The sequence below is a fragment of the Euphorbia lathyris genome, chromosome 1, assembly GCF_963576675.1.
Source record: "Euphorbia lathyris chromosome 1, ddEupLath1.1, whole genome shotgun sequence".
Taxonomy (NCBI): domain Eukaryota; kingdom Viridiplantae; phylum Streptophyta; class Magnoliopsida; order Malpighiales; family Euphorbiaceae; genus Euphorbia; species Euphorbia lathyris.
In genome coordinates this window covers 108,191-132,028 of record NC_088910.1, presented here as the reverse complement: position 1 = coordinate 132,028, position 23,838 = coordinate 108,191, and positions in this window count along the sequence as shown.

Sequence of the window (23,838 nt, the reverse complement as noted above, 5' to 3'; positions counted from 1 at the left end):
CATTCAAGATGTGATTGATTACATGAATCTACCTAATAAATGAGACTAGCTTGTTGAGCAAACTCAAGGCGAAATCTCAGGAGTTAGGATCCTAGCTCACTAAAGGATTTGTGAAATTATTCGAATTAATATGGAGGGCTATTAATTTGGCAAAATAGTGGGAGCAATCTGAAATAAATTAAAAGGCCTATAATTTTAGATTGTTATACTTTAAAGCAAATGAATGATGTACGTTTACTCTTTCTCACTCTCAGGTTTTGTTCAAACACACACTCTTAAAATCATAACTAAAACCAATCTGGAAAACATTCTTACCGATAACAAACTGAATGGTTCAAACTTCGCCGACTGGTTTCGTAACCTCAAAATTGTTTTGAAGTTCTAGAAAATTGGGTATGTACTTGATACACCGATACCCCCCGTCCCTGAAGATGATGCTTCCATCGAGGAAATTGATACTTATCAGAATCACAAGGCTGATGACGATCATGCCGGATGCATCATACTTGCATCGATGACATCGGAATTACAAAGGCAACATGAGGAGATGAATGCCTATTCCATCATCATGCACCTAAAGGAATTGTTTGGGAAACAAGCCAGGTGCGAACGCTACGAGATATCCAAGCTGTTATATCATTGCAGGATGCAAGAGGGCACATCAGTCATGACACATTGTGTCAAGATGATTGGCTACATTACCAAACTTTCTAGTATTGGATTTGCGGTCGATAACGAATTAAGTGTTGACTTAATTCTTCAATCCCTCCCAGAAAGTTATTCACAGTTCATTCTGAACTATCAGATGAATGACTTGCAAACCTCTGTTGGTGCGATTTCCGCAAGTGCACGGTATACGCTTGTAGTAATAAAAGATATCGAACCCACAGGGAACGCTTTTTAACTAAAACTTTATTTAACTCGGTTTTAATCACGTGTTTAGGTTTAATAAAAGAAATACGTTTAATTGATGGAATTGGTTTTGGTAAATTAGGATTAGATAGAAGGATTATATTGAGTTTAGAGAACAGTTCCGTCTTTGTGGTTTTGATTACAAGACAGATATTTCCGCAATTGGAATAAAATAGAACTTATTTTCATAAAGCAAAGAAAACAACTTTAACTTTGTAAGATTATGGATATGTAACAATATAGCGATTTATTCAATCAAATGGCTTCGAACCATAGAAATCCCCCTGATGTTGAGGTGATTCCTACCTTAATCAAACTAGTATTTTATTTCTGATAAGCCGCGATCAGCGATCATGTCATCCATAAAAACTAAATCTGTCAAGTGTTCAACAAAGTTCTTATATGAATAAGATGGAATAGAACGTTTTAATAAAAACACCAATTTATCATTTTGAAAATCATTTTGTCAGAACAATATCAAAATAACAACAGTAAGAATGTATTGAATAAATAAGTATATCATTAATGAAATGTGAATTTTCACAAGTTAACAGAGAAGTAGAAACTTGGATAGCATTGTAACAAAAACTTTGAGATCCGGGTTGTCAATCTTTCTCTCAAACTCCGTAGGTGCGTCAAACCTCATGCGCTTCAGCCGTCTCTGATCAACCTTTGAAACTAAACTAATACTGTGTTTATAACAAATCTAATAACAACTTGTGTATAGCAAGTTTGTTTACACAGAAATGAAATCTAACTTTCTGACTCATTTCTGAGTCAGAGACTCAACATAATAACTTTCTTCTCTAATTTCTCTAACTTTTTCCAACCTTTTCAATTCTGAAATGGATCACTTATTTATAGTTGTTGAAGGGTTATAAATGATGGGTCGTGTCCGCTGGTGAAGGGTCGCTTTTATCCAAACGAACAGTCGTGTTTCTCGGATTAAAACATGTGATTTATGTGCAGAATACTTCGCTGTCTCATATGAGATTCCGAGAATCTCAGTCGCGACAGGGGGTGCAGGAAAAGGCTGAAAACTTCGACTTTGGTGTTTGAGATTTAGAAAGTCGCGACTGAGATTTTGAGAATCTCAGTCGCGACAAGGGCTTTTCTCCCCGTCTCTTGACTGCTTCTTGTCTTCCTCGTGCGTTTTTCTGACTGATATGCATTCTTGGTACGTTTTTTAGGTTTTTCCTCCATTTTAGCTCCGTTTTAGCTCCGTTTTCGCTCCTATTTGGATTTAACCAAATAATTAAGTACCTTGCATCAAAGAAGTAAATAAAGACATAAAAATATTCCAAATGAATATAATTAGCACGATTTCAATGTAAATTTAATGTATTTATGTATGATATTTTAGGTATATTTTGGGCTTAACAAACTCCCACACTTAAGCTTTTGCTAGTCCCGAGCAAAATTTCACTGAATTTATTCTTTAATCAATCTCTTTATAAATAGAACATATATCCATATATTCCTCTTTAAATTAGTTAAACCGAAAGATAAACTCTTCATGGTAAATTTATACGCAAAGTATCAAACTAGCTAGTGTAAAAGAGATATATTACTCGTCTTGTATTTCAATTTTTATATTGAAGTATTCGGGGCGGTGTAAGCACGCATGTTTCTGAATCTTTCGTCTCAAGGCATTTCTAAGCACAAAATTTCCTTTCCCAAACCTAAACTATTACAAATATAGATTTATTAAGGACTTTAGGTTTAATATATTTGCTTAGTTACGCCCAAGATAAGGGTGGTCTCGATCGTAACTTTATACGCATTAATTTGCTTTCGTGTTCGTTTAAGAGGTACCGACCATGCCATGGGTGGACGCAATCGTTACTTAAAACTTTAAACACGTTTAATTTTGCTTTAATTTCTAACGTTCCTTTCATACCTCAACCGTGATAAGGGTGGTCGTAATCGTGGCCAAAAGTAAACGGTACTTAATGTTCTTCCCTTTCATACCTCGATTGTGATAAGGTTGGTCTCAATCGTGGCCAAAAGTTAAGAATACGACTACTTGATTTAATTAACACGAAAATAAAATTGGGAAAGAAAAATAGCACATTAATCCTATATTGACTTGAAATTCAACATGTATTATGGCTAAAGTTTCCTTAAAAACTTCAATTGGTTTTTAATGTAAGACGAAAAATAATATCGAGCTAAAAAAACTAAAGTTGTTAGTTCGATTTATGCCTATAAACCTAATTGAAAATTGAAAATAAGATTTATATTTATCATGAATTCATGATATAAAGTAGAGATTTGAAACTAAAGAAATTTTACTTATATACATTTACTCGAGACGTTTTGATAAAATCGTATCGGAGATTTGTAAAAATATTTGTAAAAATATAGCCCGTATAGAAATATTATTTCTATCAATAATGATAACCTTAAAATATGTTTAACATTATTGTGAAAGTTAAATTGTTTGAAACATATGAAATCAAAAATATATGTTTATCAAAAATAGCTATATTTTTGAAAAGTGTTTGCACATTATATGAAAATGTTGCATATTATACTTGAAAATTGAATAACAATATGCATGTATACTTTAAATAAATAGCATTCATTCTCATTCGTTGCATTCATTCGTACTTTAAAAATAAAATGATATATGAAATATCTCCTCCCACACTTAATTTGGACCATGTCCTCATAGGTGCAAAAAGCGATAAAAATAGTACGAAATAAACCATATGAATTAGAATGGAAGATAATAGAGTACCATAACATTCAAACATAATAATAATAAAGAAAATTGTACCAAACATAATTTTAAATAGTGTACCAAATTGAACAAGACATAATAATAATAATAACGAAAATGAGTTAAAGATAGAAAGGATAAAACCTATCAAGGTGAACGTGGTGGAGAAGGCGTAGTCTCAACTCCTTGGCGTCGGAAGAAAGATAGCAACCGGCAACGAGTAGATTTGTGCTCACGAATCAACGTAGTGAACCTTGAACTCATTTCGGCATTGTTGGCAACGACTGCATCTAACCGAAAATTTATGTGACGGTTATGCTCGTTCATTTGTGTCAAAACACGTTGCCATCCAACTTGTTCTTCTTCATTTGGTTCCACATTCGCTTGCTCGGTGGCATTAACATCAACATTCCCTTCCTCCTTTTCCTCTTCATCAAATTTCTCTTCATCATCCTCATCATCATCTTGGGCACCTAAACCTTGAGAACCCGAGGCTTCACTACTCATGGTAGCAAAAACCCGTCTTGTGCGATCCGCATAAGAGATAAAGGCGGGGGTCCCATTTTCTTCAATAAATTGGCTCTTTGAAGTGCCGTGAGATCCAAGGAAGGTAAACCAACATGAGGAATATTTTGATAATCCGCTAATTCACCTCGAGCGCCCAAAACAATGCCGGTAATTAAATTACCCAGAGGCACTTGCTTATTGCGGGACTTGGAAGCTCGAACTAAATTAGTAAATATTATCTCGATACTATCAATGGTCAAACCTTTAAAAATAGCATCTAACACAACCAAATCACGAACTTGCACTTTGGAACTTTCAACCCGACCAAATAAGGAAAACGATAAAAACTTGTGAAAGAAGAAGATACAATCATCCTTAAGTAGCTTACTAAATGTATTTTTTGGACTAAAAACATCTAAACCGGTTAAAGTATTCCAAACCGTGTGTGAATTAAAAGGCTTTGGTTTGGAATAAAAATTCCGAGTAGGAAAACCAAACCAACGGTTCATGGCCGCATACCCAACATCATAACGAACTCCATCACTACGAAAAGAGATAACTCCTTTCTTCTTGTCATAGGTTAGAGTAACCAAAAACTCAATAATATGCGATTTAAAACTTGGAAAACGCGTACTAGAAAATCGTTTCCAACCAAGAACGGAAAGATATGCATTAATACGTTCGGTAAAAGAAAGTGTGTTTACCGTGTCGGTGTCAAGAAAAAGCATGTCGACGAACTCTATTTGGCTATTAGAAAATCGGCGATATTTGCGTCCTTCGGCTTCCGTCGTAATGTCGAACGGTGCTCCATATTGAACCCGTAATCGATTGACTTCGGTGGCCTTAGCTTTGTTAGCAACGGTCTTTTGTCTAGGCATTTTGTTTGTGAATTTTGGTGAATGGGATGAAGAAAATATGAAAGGATGAAAGGAAGAGTAAAAGATAATGATGGTGAATTAGGGAAGAAGAAGATGAATAGGGTAAAGATTTATGGGGAAGATGAGTGAATCTTGTTATTGGGAAGAGAAAAGATGATTGATTGGTGTAAAAAGAGGTGATTTAAATAGGTGTAAGTAATAGGTATTGATTAGGATAGAGTAATAGGTATGTAAAATAGAGTAGGAATAGGACTAAATGCAAAAAACCATCCAAATCCTGTCACAGCAGCCGCAAGTCACGACTGAGATTTTCAAAATCTCAGTCGCGACAGCAAGCTTGCAAGGGGGGTGAATTTTTCCTGAAAGTTGCTCTTTCGCTGTCTCAACTGAGATTTCAGAATCTCAACTGAGATTCTGGAATTTCTGGGTAAAAATTGGACTGTTTTGACAAAATCAATATGATCAATTCAACTCCTCTTGTATTTAAGTGACATTAATGCTAAGTTTTAATTCCTGAAACTACAAAAACAAAACTGAAACATTAAATTAAAGGAAAACCAAAGGTTGTTCCTTAAATAAAAGAAATAAACTAAAGAATTAATGCACTTTTATTCATAATAATAATAAAAAAAATATAAACAATATCTTAATATATATATTTACATAGAAACATCTTAAAAACATAAATTATAAACAAACACTCATATATTAAAACAACAGACAGAAACGTATAATATATCCCTAAGTAGATGACAGACGACGTGCATTGGCCCTGTTAATCTTCGTTTGAATGAAGACTTGCCTCTCTGGTGCAGAAAGGAATGTTGGACCAGAACGGAAAACTCGTTTTACAAGCCCCTCATTCTCCAAGAACTCGTAGTCTAGAATAGGGAATGGTTCTGTATCAGTCCAAGGGACAGAAATGGTTCCCTTGGCTCCTAAAATTATTCCACAAATGATGTTGACGAATCCAATCTTCCGGTTCTTCGAACGGGAAGCGGCAACTAACCCCTCCATTAGAATCTTTGAGGAGTTCACTGAGTTGCCTTGGAAAATGTCGCCCAACACATAAAGATCAGTATCTTTCACAACATTGCTACTGACTCGACCAAAAAGTCTATGACAGAGGAATTTATGTAGATACAGCATGGAGTTTAGAATTTATTGATTTGTTGTAGGCAAGACTTGGATTAAGTCTCCAAAATCCTGTCAACATTCTCCAGATATCTGTAGAAGTCATATCTCTGCCAGGATGATGCGGAGTGGTGTCCCGTGGTGGAAAACCAAACCAAGTATGAAGTTCAGGATATCCAAAAGTGAATACCTTCCATTCACAACGAAAACTGAGATGAACACGTCTCTTATTGACGAACCGAATGGTAGACAGAAACTCTAATACTCAGTTCCTAATTATAGGAAATTTCATAGAAACAAATTTGGTCCAACTCAAATTAGTCAGATAGCGATCAATGTCTTCGCTTATCCCGAGTTCCTCGTTCAGAAACTCGTCCAGATACATCATGCCAAAGAATTGAGCATATCTGAATTGCAGGAAGCGTTTCCCCTCGTCATGGTTATAAATGGGAAACCATGCACCATATCGATCGGAGATATCAACTTTCCCGTTTTGAGAAGAAGTGTGATTTTGAACATTTTTCAAAGACTTAGTCATGTCTATGAGAGAAAAGAAAATGAAGTCTGTAGGATTTGTGAATTTGAAAAAGAAATTCAGAAAGATAAAATGAAATGATTGAAGTCTGATCCTACAGGAATATATAAGTCCTATAAGTGAAAGGTTGTGTCGGTTAGAAAGAGAAAGGTGCCAAAGTGATACCTCTTTGAATCAACTGACAGAAATTTTAAAAATCAGATGGCTGTAATCCCTTACAGTTATTTCAAATTGGAAAAGACATAAAATCTCAACCGAGATTTTAGGAATCTCAACTGAGATTTCCAAATCCTGAAACATGGAAAATCTCAACTGAGATTTTTGCATTTTGTAATTCCTCAAGATCACTTAACACTTAATGAAATCATTTTCAAAACATGACTAGATTAAAATTTTAATGTTGAGAAACTTATTTGTACACAAAATAAAAATGAAAATAAAAACAAAAATAAAAATATATAAATTAAAAAGAAAAATAAAAATTATGAACATAAGATAAGAAAACTAAAAATTAAAAATATGAAAACTAAATAAATTAATTTTCATAGAACAAAAGACATCTTATTGAAAATTATGCGTGTCATGGTCGAGAAATTGGAATATCGATCGCGACACGTCTTGCCAATTGGCAAGGAATGCTTTGCATTGGTCCTCTCTAGTTTTATAAAGAATTTTAAAATCTTAATTGGGAATTAAAAATTCTCAGTAAGTTCAAAAATGTCAAAAAAAATAAAAAATCACTGTAGAGATTTGTTTAAAAATCTCTATACAAACAGAAACGTAAATTATGTGTGATTTTAATTCAATTGAGATTTCTTGAAATCTAAAAACACTTTCCTCATAAATTACAAATATTGAAGATACAAAGCATATTTTCAATATCTTTCAATGAATTTTTTTTATTTCTAATCTAATCATTATTGCTACACTAAAGATGAATATAAAAATTAAACTAAAATGAAATGTAAAAATTAGAATATGAAATATTAAAAACTAAAAAGGTGAGAATCTTTAAGAATTCTCAAGGAGAATCAAAATTATGGACAAAATTAATTATCTGGACAGATTTAAAATAATGGTCCTGTCCATTCTAACTTACCTGGAATCAGATGTGTTTTTTTTTTCGTTTTCTCAATTTAAGGATCTACTTATTCCGGTTGAATGCCCGAACTTCTAGTTTTGTTCACGAACTGGAACTACGAACATGAACCGAAACTATTGAAACTATGGTAAAAATCGACAATTCCTTCCTGGGGGATAAGATAATTTCAAGGACTGTATTCCTCACTCCACGTTCTGATGTATCTGTCTGAGAAAAATTTTCATGGTGATTTCTTAGAAAGATAAAGGTAGGTGTTTAAGGCAATGGTATGATAAAAGAAGAAATTATTTGGATGTAATGTAGGATTTGAATAATTTGTTTACAAAGAGAAATGATGTTTTGATGAAGGTTTAGTGTATAGAAAAGAGGTAAATGTGTTTGGGAAGAGGTAAATTTTCTGAAAAAATCATCTGTCACGTCTGACATCTTATTTCATAAAATTTTCTTTTCCTTCTGATGTATCTGCATGCTTAATTTTCTTTTCTGTAGACTCCTTCTGTGAATTTTATTGATAATCAAATCTCCAGGTTATCTTTTGAGAAACTTGGATTTTTTTTCTGTTAATCTGCAAACATCTAAATGCAAACGTTAAATAATAACAAGGATTTAGTCCTAGTGACCATCCTCAAATAAATAAATAAAAACTATAAATTAAATAAATACATATACTATAAACCAAGGTTCGGAATAAAACACGAAAAACATAAATTTTTGTTAAAAATTTGGCGTTCCCCGGCAACGGCGCCAAAAACTTGTTGGTGCGATTTCCGCAAGTGCACGGTATACGCTTGTAGTAATAAAAGATATCGAACCCACAAGGAACGCTTTTTAACTAAAACTTTATTTAACTCGGTTTTAATCACGTGTTTAGGTTTAATAAAAGAAATACGTTTAATTGATGGAATTGGTTTTGGTAAATTAGGATTAGATAGAAGGATTATATTGAGTTTAGAGAACAGTTCCGTCTTTGTGGTTTTGATTACAAGACAGATATTTCCGCAATTGGAATAAAATAGAACTTATTTTCATAAAGCAAAGAAAACAACTTTAACTTTGTAAGATTATGGATATGTAACAATATAGCGATTTATTCAATTAAATGGCTTCGAACCATAGAAATCCCCCTGATGTTGAGGTGATTCCTACCTTAATCAAACAAGTATTTTATGTCTGATAAGCCACGATCAGCGATCATGTCATCCATAAAAACTAAATCTGTCAAGTGTTCAACAAAGTTCTTATATGAATAAGATGGAATAGAACGTTTTAATAAAAACACCAATTTATCATTTTGAAAATCATTTTGTCAGAACAATATCAAAATAACAACAGTAAGAATGTATTGAATAAATAAGTATATCGTTAATGAAATGTGAATTTTCACAAGTTAACAGAGAAGTAGAAACTTGGATAGCATTGTAACGAAAACTTTGAGATCCGGGTTGTCAATCTTTCTCTCAAACTCTGTAGGTGCGTCAACCTCATGCGCTTCAGCCGTCAATTCTTCTCGCTGGATCTTCGGAATAGAGACTGATCTCATCTACTACCAGAATGAAAACTCGTCTCTGATCAACCTTTGAAACTAAACTAATACTGTGTTTATAACTAATCTAATAACAACTTGTGTATAGCAAGTTTGTTTACACAGAAATGAAATCTAACTTTCTGACTCATTTCTGAGTCAGAGACTCGACATAATAACTTTCTTCTCTAATTTCTCTAACTTTTTCCAACCTTTTCAATTCTGAAATGGATCACTTATTTATAGTTGTTGAAGGGTTGTAAATGATGGGTCGTGTCCGCTGGTGAAGGGTCGCTTTTATCTAAACGAACAGTCGCGTTTCTCGGATTAAAACATGTGATTTATGTGCAGAATACTTCGCTGTCTCATATGAGATTCCGAGAATCTCAGTCGCGACAGGGGGTGCAGGAAAAGGCTGAAAACTTCGACTTTGGTGTTTGAGATTTAGAAAGTCGCGACTGAGATTTTGAGAATCTCAGTCGCGACAGGGGCTTTTCTCCCCGTCTCTCGACTGCTTCTTGTCTTCCTCATGCGTTCTTCTAACTGATATGCATTCTTGGTACGTTTTTTAGGTTTTTCCTCCATTTTAGCTCCGTTTTCGCTTCTATTTGGATTTAACCAAATAATTAAGTACCTTGCATCAAAGAAGTAAATAAAGACGTAAAAGTATTCCAAATGAATATAATTAGCATGATTTCAATATAAATTTAATGTATTTATGTATGATATTTTAGGTATATTTTGGGCTTAACAACCTCTCTTGAAGAGCTTGCAAATATGCTCAAGTCAGTTGAGCCCAATGTGAAGAAAGACAAGACCATACCGGCTCTTGTAATTGAGGGATCGAAGAAAAGGAAAGGGAATTTTCCCAATCCTAAACATCCCAAGAAAGGTAAGAAAGCTGAGGCCAAGGGAAAGGAAGTGAAGAAGCCCAAAGGAGAGTGCCACTTCTGTGGTAAAGACGGGCATTGGAAGAGAAACTGCAAGCAGTATCTAGCCACCCTCAAGAAGGGAAAAGGCGGTGCTTCTACATCTGGTATGTTTTATATTGAAATAAATACAGTTTCTCAGTCTGAATCTTGGGTACTTGATACCGGATGTGGATCTCATATTTGTACAAATATGCAGGAACTAAATCAGACTAAGGAACTAAAGAAAGGAAGCATAAACTTGCGAGTTGGAAATGGAGCAAGAGTTGCCGCCCTCGCAATTGGAGATTATGTTTTACCTTTGCCCTCTGGGCTTGTAATAGAATTAAGGAATTGTTTATACGTTCCTGAGATGTCTCGTAACATTATTTCTATTAGCCGTCTTATTGACGACGGTTTTCATATTTCAATAAAAGACAAGAGTTGCAATATTTATAAAGATTCGATCTTTTATTTTTCAGGAATTTCACAAAATGGGATTTATGTGTTAGATAACAAAATTCCTGCTTTTGCAATTGATACCAAAAGACATAAGCTAGATAATTCAACTTACTTGTGGCATTGTCGTTTAGGCCATATAAACAAGAGACGCATGCTAAAGCTACATTCAGATGGGCTTATAGATCCAATTGATCCTAAATCATTGGAAACATGCGAATCATGTTTAAAAGGTAAAATGACAAAGACACCCTTTAGTAATAAAGGTGAGCGTGTATCAGACACTCTAGGACTCATTCATTCAGATGTATGTGGTCCTATGTCGATCTAAGCAAGAGGAGGATTCAGATACTTCATAAGCTTCATAGATGACCATACTCGATATGGTTACATCTACTTGATGAGGCACAAATCAGAAGCTTTTGACAAGTTCAAATGCTTCAAGAATGAAGTGGAAAATCAATTAGGAAAGAAAATAAAGACGCTTCGATCCGAAATGGGGTGGCGAATATCTTTCTGATGATTTTCTGAATTATCTAACTGAATGTGGGATATGCTCACAATGGACACCTCCCTATACACCACAACACAATGGTGTATCCGAGAGGAGGAACCGTACCCTATTAGATATGGTACGATCCATGATGAGCATAGCCTTACTTCCAAAGACGTTCTGGGGCTATGCTTTAGAAACTGCCCTCTTCACCCTGAACCAAGTACCAACTAAATCCGCTAGTTCCACGCCATATGAATTGTTCATTGGTAGGAAACCCGTGTTCTCATTTATGAGAGTATGGGGTTGTTCAGCGTATGTTAAACGCATAGCGTCCGACAAACTAGATTCTAAATCTGATAAATGTTTCTTCGTTGGATATCCCAGGGAAACCATAGGGTATTACTTCTATCATCCAGATGATCAGAAAGTAATAGTATCCAAGCACGCAACCTTCTTAAAGAAAGAGTTTCTCGAAGAAACACAAAAGGGAAGCGTGATTGAACTCGATGAAGTTCAAGAGGAAGAAACACCGACTGAAACAACAGAAGCGGTTGAGGTACCCGAAGAAGTCCCATTAGATGAGACTCCAGTGGCACCGATTCGTAGATCACGAAGAGTTCATGAAATCCCAGTTAGATATGGTTTTCTAGTGGGAGATGATGAGGAGGTTCCCGTGTTAGACGACGAACCCGAAAACTACGAAGAGGCTCTTACTAGTCCAGATTCTAAAGCATGGCTTGAGGCCATGGATTCTGAAATGGATTCCATGTATACTAACCAAGTGTGGACTTTGGTTGATCCACCCGAAGGGATAATTCCCATTGGGTGCAGGTGGATCTTCAAAAAGAAGACTGACATGGATGGAAAGGTTATCACCTACAAGGCTAGGCTGGTAGCGAAAGGATATCGTCAGAAACAAGGTGTTGATTATGACGAAACCTTCTCTCATGTTGCTATGTCCAAATCAATCAGAATCATGCTTGCTATTGCCGCTCACTATGATTATGAGATTTGGCAAATGGATGTGAAAACAGCTTTCCTAAATGGAAACCTGCTTGAGGATGTATACATGATGCAGCCTGAAGGTTTCATATCAAAAAGGATGCAAATAAAGTTTGCAAACTTCAGAGATCCATTTATGGACTCAAGCAAGCATCTAGAAGCTGGAATAAGCGTTTTGACGAAACCATAAAACAATTTGGTTTCGAACAAAATTGCGAAGAAGCTTGCATTTACAAGAAAGCAAGTGGGAGCACTGTAGCATTTCTCATACTATATGTGGACGATATACTGTTAATAGGAAATGACATTGCTCTATTACAGTCGGTAAAAGTATGGTTATCCGGTAACTTCTCAATGAAAGACCTTGGTGAAGCAGCTTATATACTTGGTATAAAGATCTATAGAGATAGATCGAGAAGACTGCTTGGTCTTTCACAGGCTACATACATTGAAAAGGTGCTAAATCGGTTTAGCATGCTTGAATCGAAACGAGGTAACTTACCCATGCTACATGGAGTAAAGTTAAACAATCATCAATGTCCTAAAACTGATGATGACAAACGACGCATGGCTGTAGTCCCGTACGCCAGCGCGATCGGTTCGATTATGTATGCTATGTTATGCACTAGACCTGACGTAGCGTTCGCATTATCTGTAACGAGTCGTTACCAAGGGAATCCGGGAGACGAGCATTGGATTGCCGTCAAGAACATTCTTAAGTACTTGAGAAGGACTAAAGATATGTTCCTAGTGTATGGAGAAGGAGATCTGAAAATTGAAGGATTTTCATATGCTAGTCATCTCACAGATTAGAATGATTTTAAATCCCAATCAGGATACCTGTTTATCTTGAATGGGGGCACGGTCAGTTGGAAAAGTTCCAAGAAGGGAAGCGTAGCATTCTCTACGACCGAGTCAAAGTACATCGCTGCTGCGGAAGCAGCAAAGGAAGCAGTTTGGATTAGAAAGTTCATTACAGAACTAGGTGTGGTGCCTGACATTGTCAATCCCATTACTCTGTACTGTGATAACAATGGAGCCATTGTGCAAGCAAAGGAACCACGGTCTCATAATGCATCCAAGCACTACCTAAAGTGATACCACATCATAAGAGAGATTGTGGCTAGAGGAGATGTGAGAATAGAAAGAGTACCTACAGAGGACAACGTTGTAGATCCGTTGACAAAGCCTTTAACCCAGAAAGTACATGATCGTCATTTAACTTCTACTGGGATAAGTTTTAGAAACAATTGGCTTTAGTCTAAGTGGGAGTATGTTGGGGTTTAGTGTCCTATAGACAATTGTTGCAGGATACAAACTTAATGTAAATGAATTGTTCTTTATATCATTTGTTTTAATGAGATATATGTTTTATAACTATATAAAGGCAATCCCTTTTTAGCACTAAATAAAGTCTAATAAAAGGAAATCCGTAAGTTTGTTTAAAGTGATTATAAAGTGTTCATACAAGCATGAAGTGAGACAAAACTTTATAATAAACTAATAAACTTAAAACCACCCCAAGTCAAGTGATATGTTTAGGATTGATATATCACTGTTAAGACTTGTATGTAACAATGTCTTCTGTCCGACAGAAAGCTGATCTCACAAGCTTCATATGTATAGATATCTGGACAGTTACATAGATCCGATGGAACATCGTTCATTAGGATTGGGGATCCGATTTGAGATAACAGGATGGGTAGATTCATCCTTGTCACCTGTTCATCTCATTGATATTAATAGGTATAACTAATCCTCAGACTCAAAGGAATGTTAATTGGTCATCCTGAATTACTGAATGTGAGACTTTGATCATGCGGTCCCACGATCCTTAACAGAGATGACTCTGGGTGTGAACTGCAAAGGTTGGGTGTCACAGGAGGTAATTTCAGGGTAGTTATACATTGGATTGAGCATTTATCACTCTCGATTAATGGGAGATACATCCAAGGATCGCTTGTGGATGACTCGACTCTAAATCCTTGCAAGGTGATAGCTTAAGAGTAAGAAATACAGATTTCACTTAACCTATCTTTTTGAGTTGACTCGGCCTGTATAAGTAAAATGAACGTCTCGCTATATGTGACTTGACATCATCCATAGTCATAAGATTCAGTTCAAGGATGTAGTTGATAAAGGATCGAATTATACTGTAGCTAATATGGAAGGGTTAACGACAAAATCAACTTGTCTTCTTAACGGACTCTGGGGGAATGATTACAGACTTGCCAATAACATACTCAGTACATCATTCCGTTATGCAAGGATTAAATATAATTCTTGAAGAAATTAATTTAATAGTTGCATACGGCCAGAAGTAGTAAGAACCTAATGGATCACACATAAGACTTGGAACCAAAAGAGAGATGGATGTCATTAATAGATGGAAGCCCAAATGAGCCCAGTAAGGCCCATTTAATTAAGGGGGCCGAAATTTATATATAATTAGTAAGGAATTATTTTAATTCCATGAATCCTAATTTGATTAGGAATATGGATTAAATTAATTAAGAGATAATTAAGTTAGGAGTTTTAATTAGATTAATATACTCCTATTATTATCCAATTAGGTTATTTATTATTATCCTAGATATATTAGATATATAATGAGATAATAATTGGGAATCCTATTCCGAATTGAATTCCTATTAAGTAACCTATTCCTATCTAACTAGGGTTTAGATACAAGTAATTATATATACCCCCTCTTTATGTGAATTTCGACTAAGCCTTATCCCTCCCCTCTTAGTGATTTTCGAAATACTCCTTTAGAGAGAGAAAGTGAATTCGCATCCCCTAGTTCGTGGACAAGAATTCATACGGCTTCCGTCGATTGATTAATTTCATTCATCTCCTTTTCTCTTTGATCTTGTGTTGGTTAATTAGAGGCAATTTATTTTGGTTGCATCTCATACGGTTGATTCTTACTTAACCTCACAATGTTTTACTTCGTGCTTGGGAACTCGGAGAAGAATTGTGGGCGCTTCTTTAACAATGGTAGATTGTTCTTCAAAAGGTATTTCTTTTTATCCCTCTTTATATGAAATAACGATTAACGGATCCTATGGTTAAAAAGGAAGTAGGCTAAAAATTTTATATTTCCGCTGCTATACCTTAGCCTTATTTTCCTTCAATATTTACAATAATTTTTAGGATTTTTACCAGTATTGGTGTATTCCCCCCCTTTTGGTTCGAGGTATGAAATGCTCCGTTTGTGTTGACTGTTCTCGATCCACATAAGCACTTCACTTTTAGAAGCATTGAGAGGTGTGAAGGAGGTGATAAATGCCGATTTGTTCTTAGAACCCCTTCGTCGGCTTCTAGAGGAGGAATCCTAGTGCTTGTCCTTTTCTCTATCCCGATGGCGAGATTCGCCTTTGTCCCTTCTAGGCGGAGATGGTGATTCACGGCGAATGTCATCTACCTCCATAAAGTCTTTGCAGCGCTCCATCAATTCTGCCTGCTGTTGGGCTTCTTTCGAATTAGATCCTCCTGTAAACTCTTACAAGTGGTGTTTTTTACCAGAGATTCCACTGCCATGGAGATATCCACATCAACAATTTGTATACACAATTTGTTGAAAGTGTTTACATACTCTCGAAGGGATTCGTTCGCCTTCTGCTTTAATTCAAAAAGCTTCCTTGACTTGACCACTAGAGGGATACATCCGATGAATTTAGCACAAAATTCTCTGCTTAGTTGGTCCCAACTGTCTATCGAGCCAGGAGGTAGAGATTGGAACCAGTCATAAGTGGGACCTCCTAACGTGGTGATGACCATTTTGTATAGCACTGGTTCAGTTGCACGGTTGAGGGGAAGCAGTATTCGGTATTTTCTGGCGTGGGCCTCTGGGTTGTCAGCACCCGTGTATATAGGGAGATTAGGTATTTTAAAATGCCTATCCGTTTCATCTGCCTCGATCCAAGACGTGAAGGGCGAATCTCTATTGGCGAATGGGTTATGCCTGGATTCTCCTCATTCATGCGGAGCACCGTAGCCCGAACTCTGTCGTCAAAATTCTCCGGACCCGCTCTTGGGCGGCCCCTCCATGGAGATCTGCTTGGAGAAGATGAAGAGCTGGATCCTGAAGACGGATCCGAGGGTGATCGTCTGCCTCCGCTTCCGCGTCTGCCTCCGTTTCCACGTCCACCTCCTCCTCCACCTCCACCTCCTCCACCCTGTCCGCCCGTGGGAGCTTGACCGCTACCTCCTCCACAGCCTCAAATTGCACATTCAAAGGCATAGGTCCAGAATGAAGTTGGTATTTTAGCATGATTCATTAAAGACAGTCCCGTCTCAACAACATGACAGTGTTTTCTTTCTGCACAACCATTCTGTTCAGGTGTATACGGGCAAGAAACACGGTGATTAATTCCATTTGATGACAAATAATTTGTAAGTGCTTGAAATTCACCTCCCCAATCTGATTGGAATGTTTTTATAGGCCTTTGAAAATGCTTTTCAACCAAGGTACGAAATTTTACAAAAATACTCATCACCTCGGATTTATATTTCACAAAGAATAGCCATGAAAATTTGCTGAAGTGATCATAGAATAGTACATAATAACGACATTTATCATGGGATTCAACGGGTGAAGGACCCCAAACATCAGAACACACTAAATCCAAAGGACCAGATGCTACAAAATCAGATTTAGGAAACGGAAGACGGTGAGATTTACTAACACAACAAGCATCACAGAGATCAAGATTTTTATTGTCATTAAAGGAAATATTATTCAAGGACAAAGCTTTCTTAACAATTGGTAAACTAGCATGCCCTAATCTAGCATGCCACATCGGAACAGAAACATTAAAAGCTCGGACTTTATTAGGTTGAGACGAAGGAATTGACATGGTGTACAATCCATTTTTATTGGCTCCACGATGTATCTCCCTCTTTGTTGCCAAATCCTTCAAAATAAAATGATTAGCAAAAAATTCCATGGAACAGGATTAGAGCGGGTTAGAGATGAAACAGATAATAAATTATTAACTGTTTTTGGCACATGGAGAATATCAGAAATTTTGACATTAGAATTCGAAAGATTAAAAACAGAATGACCAATGTTTGAGATGGGAATAGAGTTTCCATTACCTACGATAACTTCTTCGGGTCCGTCATACTCGGAATGAACATTGAGATTCCCAATGTCAACAGTCAGATGATGAGTAGCTCCAGAGTCCAAGAGCCAATCAGACGAGTTCACTTGAGATGTTATAGCCATGTTTGACGCTGGTTTGGGAAAATATCGTGAATTGCGATTCAATTTGGGCGAAGGACACTGTTTCGCTATGTGATCGGTTCCCTTACAATTATGACACTTGAGTGTGCTAACATCAAGAGAAGCCGAGGTTGTGAAGTTGGGGCGGCTAGAAAAGTGGCCAGAATAATGACCTCGGCCTCTTTGTCGACCACGGGGGTTGTTCCGTGCTGAAAAATTCACCGATGGGATGAAATTGGGAATCGGTTCGTCCCGTGCCATTTGCCTCTCTTCACTCAACAGCAAACCGATTAAGTCATCAAAACGAATAGCTTCTAGTTTGGCCTCAAGTGCACGGGTAAACGGTCGATAGGCCGGGCCAAGCCCATCAAGTGTAGCCGCTACAAGATCATCCTCCGAAATTGGACTTTGAAGTGCAGTTAGCTGATCACTTAAGAGTTTGGCAGTTTGCAAATAATCGGTAATTGAATCATTATTACGTTTAAGATTATGCACCCTGTGTTTGAGGTCACGGATCTGAGAGCGAGATCCAGTGGAGTAGGCTTTGACTAGTTTGTTCCAAGCATCCTTTGCCGTCTCAGCACCGACGACTTGAGGAAGAACGCTTGCAGACAAGGAATTAATTACCCAGCTGAGGACTTGTTGGTCCAACTGTTCCCAGGTCTTGTATTCCGGATTGACAGCTCCGGTGGGCAGCTCCTTGTTAGGTGGATTCTCGGTTGCATCAATATGATGTGCCAACCCTTGAGCCTTAATCAACGGCAAAATTTGCGTTTTCCAGAGAAGAAAGTTTGTAGTTGTGAGTTTTTCACTAATCTGTGGTGTGATATTAGGAAGGTGAAAGGAGGTTGCAGGTGTGGAGGTGGTGGTTGTGGCAGGAATAGTGCCATTAGGAGCCATGGAAAACGCAGAGATCGTAAAAAAAAAAAAAAGAAAGGAAGAGTTTCAGGGTTGTTAGACCTCTTATGGCTCTGATACCATAAGATAATTATGATCTGAATAATTTTCATTAATGAGAAAATAACTTAAATAGAGATTTACAGAGTATAAGATTACAGCAGATAGAGTTGTTATTTGAATTAACAACTATATCTAAACTAAGGCCTTGTTTGATAAAGCACTTAATTACTTAAATTAAAATATCAAGCACTTATTTAATTTAAGTGAGTTTGATAACGGTTGTTTCTCCACCACTTAAATTAGTTAATTAAGTTAAAAATCACTTATTTTGATAAGTCAAAATATTTAACTTAATAGTTTAAGTTAAACATTATCAACAAATATTTTTATAAAAGTTAAATCATTCAATACTTTCAGCACTTATAATATTCAGCACTTAAAATTCAGTACTTATTTTTTCAGCACTTAATTTTCAGTTTTATCAAACAGCACCTAAGTCAAGGTTCAGTAAATGTAGGTAACTCAATATATACAAAATCAATTAGGTTGAGACTTTGTCAACGGTATATATCTCTATCAAATGTATCCCATGGTAATTAGATTATTTAGTAATATTATTGAGTTTGTCACTCTTTTATAGTGTTAATAATAGATTAATTTTTATTTAGTTCCATTTCTCTCTTTAATTTTTTGTTAATTGAATTAAAAGTTTTGAGTTCATTCTTCTCTGATAGCCAAATTCAAATTAATTAAATATTTTTTAATAGTTTATTAATTTGTTTTTTTTAAGTAAAGGTTGGGTTACAGGCTAAGATCGGAATACAAAGATCCCAACTAGGTTGGCATCTTCACAAAACCAAATAAAAACCCAGACCCGAATTTTATTAAAATGAGGAAAAACTACAGGAGAAAAATTAAGAGAAACGAAATTGTTCTAAACTATACATATCATCAGAAATAAATCTATTGCAAAAAGCTGGTGCAGAATTCCACCAAACAATATGATCTGTTGTGACGCCAAATTTAGCCAATGCATCAGCCGTTCTATTTCCTTCGCGAAAAATATGAGTAACATTTAGATCCATAGAAGAACAATGCCGGAGACAAGTAATCCAATCCTATCGCAACGCCCATGGAACAACTAAAGAGTGCTTTCTAAGCAAATTTACCACATAAACAGAATCGCATTCCACCCATAATTTGTGCCATCCTTTTTCCCAATCAATCTGAATAGCAAAAATAACAGGTTTCAATTCGGAAATATGCGCAGAAGGGGTATCCACTCGAAACGCAAAACAACCCCGAGCAAATCCTCGAGTAGTGCGAAACACCGCCCTGCTCCCCCCATTCCTGTATTAATATTTGCAGAACCATCTGTATTAACTTTGAGCCATCCCGGTGGAGGACGAACCCAAGTAACACTCACTATATTAGGAGCTCGATGGGGTCTAAGGGGAATGTGTAACTGCCTAAGAACACGAAGCTCATCAACATTGTTTTTCATATGACCTTTATTACCAATACCGCCTTCACGAATCATAATCCAAAGCCTACGAAGCACAAGATGAATTGATGGTGTTTCATTCTCAAATATCGCTTTATTTCTAGTGTACCACAAAATCCAAATCAAACTAACAACTCCAACTGACCATAACAAACCCACTTGAGAACTGAAGCTATGATTTAAACAATTCAAGATAAGAGTAACTAGAGAATCCGTCAATATGATATGTTTACCAAAAAGAGAGCCCAACGCTCTCCAAGCAATCTGAGAAAAATGACAATGAATGAGAATATGTAATCCAATAAAGCCCTCCAGCAAACGATCGAACGAGAAGGAGGAATGACTTCAGACCAGATAAACTTGCACCATTGAACCTTTGCTGCATTATTACCTAATGAAAAATAGAAATCATTAACAGTAAAAATACCTGAAGAAGAATATGTCCAGACACAGAAATCCTCATCATCACCGCCTTTTATGCATTATATATCATTGGTTTTATTAATTTGTTGTGATTCTGTGATTAGTACTTTTTTACACTTTTTTAAATATGTTTTAAAAGTTGTTTTATTATTTCATTTAAGTAATTAATAAATAAAAAAATTGTATATCCCGTGCATTGCACGGGGTTTCATACTAGTAATTTAAGAAAGGAGAGATGGATGCTGAAATTTTGAATACTAAGGCCCAGTTTGATAACAATAAAAATCAGATTAGATTGAGCACTTATTTAGTTTAAGTGTGTTTGATAATGATTTTTTATTAATCACTTAAATTATTCAATTAAGCTACATATCACTTATTTTGATAAGTCAAAATATTTAACTTAAAACTTTAAGTTAAACATTATCAACTAATATTTTAATATTCAGCACTTATTTTTAATATTTATCAAACACTTATATTATTTAATAATTTCAGCACTCATAATATTCAACACTAAAAATTCAGTACTTATTTTTTTAGCACTTAATTTTCAGTTTTATCAAACGACACCTAAGTAAAAGCTTAGTTCCGTTCCTTACTGAACACTAGTAACCTGAACCACCAATCCTTTTTTTTATAGAGTATAAAAGTAATCAGTACATCTGTTTTATATGGAATATAAAAAATTTCACCTGTTGTATTAGTTTTTCTAAATATTTTTTTTATATGGAATGTAATTATCATATGTAACGTCTCTGGTGATTTTTTTACAGAGTATGAAAGTAATCAGTATATCTATTTTATAGGGAATATAAAAAATTTCAACCGTTGTATTGGTTTTTCTAAATATTTTTTTTATATGGAATGTAATTATCATATGTAACGTCTCTGATGATTTTTTTTTATAGAGTATGAAAGTAATCAGTATATCTGTTTTATAGGGAATATAAAAAATTTCAATTGTTGTATTAGTTTTTCTAAATATGTTTTTATATGGAATGTAATTATCATATGTAACGTCTCTGATGATTTTTTTTTATAGAGTATAAAGTAATCAATATATCTGTTTTATAGGGAATATAAAATTTTTCAACCATTATATTGGTTTTTCTAAATATTTTTTTTATATGGAATGCAATTATCATATGTAACGTCTGCGACGATTTTTTTATAGAGTATGAAAGTAATCAATATATTTATTTTCTAGGGAATATAAAAAATTTCAACCGTTATGTTGGGTTTTCTAAATATTTTTTATATGTAATGTAATTATCATATGTAACGTTTCTGATGTTTTTTTTTATAGAGTATGAAAGTAATCAGTATATCTGGTTTATAGGGAATATAAAAAATTTCAACCGTTGTATTGGTTTTTCTAAATATTTTTTTTATATGGAATGTAATTATCATTTGTAACGTCTCTGATGATTTTTTTATAGAGTATGAAAATAATCAATATATCTGTTTTATAGGTATTATAAAAAATTTCAACCGTTGTATTAGTTTTTCTAAATATTTTTTTATATATAATGTAATTATCATATAAAACGTTTCTGATGATTAACAATGTCTCGAACATTGACTTAAAAATTTGCACAATATTCGAAACATTGAACGTAACATTACATTGTTTTTGATGTTTGAATCATATTTCTTCTATTACGCTTGTAAGAATCAAAAGTGCACATTGAATTGTTTTTCATGTTTGAATCATATTTCTTTTATTACATTTGTAAGGACCAAAATATAAAGACTTTTACGTGGAGTTCATCTACATGACTTCAATGGTAGGTTTACGCACTCGAGGCATATATACTACAATGATAGATTGTCTTGTTGAATTTGATACTCATCAGTTAGTTTGCACTAACACCAAGAGTTTAATTACACTCAACAAGGTGCAGAAATATTGCAACTCCCACTCAATGATTTAATTAATAATTTAGAAAAAACTAAACAAAATAAGAGTTAGTGTTGCAGGTTTAAGAGATTGAATGGATGAGGATCACGAGTTATTATTATGGTTTTTGTATTTAGTTGTTACAAAATAAGCAAATTTAGAGAGTTGGTTAGACACTTGCAAAGTTCAGGGAGCTAATCTACTTTTATGGACAAGTTTAGGGAGCTGGTTATACGAAATAAGCAAGTTTAGAGAGCTGGTGAGATACTTGTAAAATTTAGGGAGTCAATCTACTATTTTGGACAAATTCAGGGAGTTGGTGATGTATTATGTTTTTTAATAGTGAATAAAAAAGTGATGGAAAATATTTATTTATTTTATTGACAAAGTTTAGGAGTATGAATGCTAATATTTAGGTACATGAAATTTCAAGTTTTATAAATAAAATTTTTACTTTCTTCTTTTGTGTAAATAAAATAAAATAAAAGAGTAATTTTGAAGGGAAAAAAAAGCATGGTGTCTAACAAAACTAGATTTAGGGAGTGTTTGGTAGCTGCTTTTCGACCTCCTGTTTGCCTTTTCACTTTGAAAAGGAGAGTTTAAGGTGTTTGGTTAGACACCTTCTGTTTGCCTTTTGTAGCCGAAAAGTAGCTTTTTATAAAAGCAGGGAATCCCTGCTTTTTCAAACAGCAAACAGCAAACCATAACAGGAAACAGCAAACAGCAACAGCAAACAGCAGGTAAAACAAACGGACCCTTAATGCATCAAGAGCCCATTCAACTAGTCAAAAAAACTTATTTTCTCCTTAATTTACGTATTGTTTCTTTAGACTCATCAACTTGCTTAAAATAAGACATTAGCCACCTGAATTTGTTTAAAATGACCTATTGCCTCATGAACTTGCTTAACACTGATTCATTTGTCCCAGCTTATTTAAAGTAACCTACATTTCAATTTTTCAAATAAAGGGTTGGCTATTACTTATTTTATTTTCAAATTTACCAAAATTTAAATACTTTTTTTTATATTTTCAACCAAAAAAAAATTTCAGTTGTACGAGTAAAATATACATGCGTATTTAACGAATAAAATAAATGAATAACACGTGTTTCAAAAAATAAATAGTAAAATCAAATTGATAGTTAGATTATAGTCAAAACGGTTTTTTTATTGTCGGCTTATCCAATGCAAACAGTGTTACTACCAGTTCGTATATGTAGAAGACTGGACACGATAAATTTTCTGTTTATTTTTTAGGCGGGCTGGCTGAGATTTTTCGCTGTTTAGGCGGGCTGAGTTTTTTTTGGCCTGGAAATTTTTTTTTGTAAAAATGTAATAGCAAAAGTCGTCAAGTTATGGAACCTTATTACGGTCTAGCATTCGCGTCGCCCACGTCATACGGATGCGCCCCTAACCCGGCAGTTAATCAGCTGCACCCCTGTGCGTGAGAGAGCATTTTTCCTAATAATTGGTTAAAGTCTTGTAAAACCCATTTACTTATAAACTAATTAAGTGAGATGTGAATGCTTAATTTCATTTTATCTTCTTTCAAACCATTTTAATTCATTCACTTTGAGCATCAATTTCTTATTCATCATTTGTCCGTTTTGAGTTTATAATATATTTTTAAAAATATCTTATAACATAGAATACGTTCATATATTTTCAATTTACTCTGAACCTAATTTATTTGTTAT